Source organism: Austrofundulus limnaeus, unplaced genomic scaffold (assembly GCF_001266775.1).
Source record: "Austrofundulus limnaeus strain Quisiro unplaced genomic scaffold, Austrofundulus_limnaeus-1.0 Scaffold258, whole genome shotgun sequence".
NCBI classification, from domain to species: domain Eukaryota; kingdom Metazoa; phylum Chordata; class Actinopteri; order Cyprinodontiformes; family Rivulidae; genus Austrofundulus; species Austrofundulus limnaeus.
Window position 1 is genome coordinate 350,916 of NW_013952660.1, and position 2,349 is coordinate 353,264.

The 2,349-nt window shown below is 39.0% G+C and overlaps 1 protein-coding gene across 1 annotated transcript in view; it reads right to left on the reverse strand.

Moving 5' to 3' along the window:
- grk3 (G protein-coupled receptor kinase 3) overlaps positions 1 to 2,349 on the reverse strand; it is a gene marked incomplete in the record, with an annotated part of 126,858 nt that overhangs the window by 15,885 nt on the left and 108,624 nt on the right.

Here is a 2,349-nt window from a genome sequence, read left to right on the forward strand (position 1 = left end):
AGATTGACTAAAAGGTTAAAAACAATGATATAAAACCCAAAGTTCTGCCTGTGAGTCAGAGGGAAAACTCGTGTTTTCTAAACTGCTGCAGTTTGATGCTCTACAGCAGGGAGCTCCAGAGCAGATTAACAAATGTTGAGAAATATTTTTACTAGGATTGTCCCGATCCAGATGTTTTGGCTCCCGATACAATCCAATTAGAACAGGAACCTGCTGTAAAACAGCAATTATGCTGAGTCAGGCTTGATTTTTAATAATCTTTTCCTGTCAAATAAATAAATCAAATCAAATCAATCCGATTTTTTTAATGATTAGTCTTTCTGAAATCGATCCGATAGCTTTATTTCTTTCCAAGTGACAAGGTTGGTAGTATTAAAGTGAGCCCTGCTGGTCCCACCACGAGAAACATCCAGTTTGCAGATTTTGCAAGACGCAGTTTCAGCGACATTGTTTTCCATTGAAAAGTGTTCCCACACTGTGGACATGGTTGCACACTTTTGTGTGTCTTGACTTCTTAACGGCAGTTGTAAAGCATGATGATGCTGAAAACTGTCGTGAAAAATGGATCGGCCCGATCACATGACTAAATCCGATTCTACCCGATTTTCAAAAAATGGCCATATCTGCCACCGATACTGAGTATCTGATCAGGACATCCCTAATTTTTACATCATATACTCAAAGTTTGAACGGCAACAATCAATTCCAACCCAATAAACAGTTTTAGTGACTAAAGCTTTCTGTATTTCTTTTGCTTCTGTAAAGAAGGTGGAGATGAGGAAATGTCCTGATGCATCTCAGTAATCCAGGTAAAAAATCAAAAAGAAAAAAATTGTGTAGGTCTTCTGGATGAGTTCTTCTCTAATGAAACATTTCGTCTCTTCTCCAAGAGACTTCTTCAGTCTGAGACTTGCACAGTGCTGCAGCTTAATACAGGAGAGGCTGAGAAGAATAAAGAAAGATAAATTAAAGATAACAAACAAAAAGACTCTCAGACTGATGAAGTCTCTTGGAGGAGAGACGAAACGTTTCATTAGAGAAGAACCCGTCCAGAAGACCTATACAATTTTTTTCTTTTTGACATGAGGAAAGTTTCTTCATTGTATTATTATTAACAGTCAATGTTCTCGTGCATTCACTCTATTGTGATGATTCGTTTTTCTTTCATGTAACTTGTTCAACAACTTTTTATTTCAATTGTTCATATATCAAAACTTTCAGCTCTTTTACAGTCATATGAAAAAGTTTGGACACCCTTGTTAATTTCCCTGATTTACCTTTATAAATCATTGGTTGTGTGGACTAAAAATATAAGTTAAATATATCATATAGGGGACAAACAGTGATATTTGAGAAGTGAAATGAAGTTTATATGATTTACAGAAAGTGCGCAGTAATTGGTTAAACAAAGTTAGATAGGGACATAAATTTCGGCACCGTTTTCCTTTTATTGATTTCAAACCCTTTAGAACTACGGTAATTAATGGAACTTAAATTTGGTTTGGTAAGTTCAGTGACCCTTGACCTCCATACACAGGTGACTCCAATTATGAGAAAGGGCATATAAGGCAGGCAATTGTCGGTTTTTCTCCTCTTTGCATCTTCTTTGAAGAATGGCAGCATGGGAGTCTGAAAACAACTTTCAAATGAGCTGAAAACAAAGTTTGTTCACCATCATGGTTTAGGGGAAGGATACAGAAAGCTATCTCAGAGATTTCAGCTTTCAGTCTCCACTGTGAGAAACATTGTGAGAAAATAGCGGACCACAGGCTCAGTTCAAGTGTAGGCTCCAAGTGGCAGACAAAGACAAATCTCCAATAAACACAAGTGAAGGATGTTGAGAACAGTCAGAGTCAACCCACAGACAAGCACCAAAGACCTACAACATCATCTTGCTGCTGATGGAGTCACTGTGCATCCTTCAACTATTTTGCACACTTTACACAAGGAGATGCTGTATGGGAGAGTGATGCAGAGGAAGCCTTTTCTCCGCCCACATCACAAACAGAGCTGCTTGAGGTAAAGCACATTTGGACAAGCCAGCTCCATTTTGGAATAAGGTGCTGTGGACTGATGAAACTAAAATAGTTATTTGGGCAGAACAAGGGCCATTATGCATAGAGGAAAAAGAACACAGCACTCCAAGAAAAACACCTGCTACCTACAGTAAAATGTAGTGGTGGTTCCATCATACTGTAGGGCTGTGTGGCCAGTACAGGGACTGGGAATCTTGTTAAAGTTGAGGGACTCATGGATTCCAACCAATATCAGCAGATTCTGGAGACCAATGTCCAGGAATCAGTGACAAAGCTGAAGCTGCTGAAGCCGGGGCTGCATCTTCCAACAAGA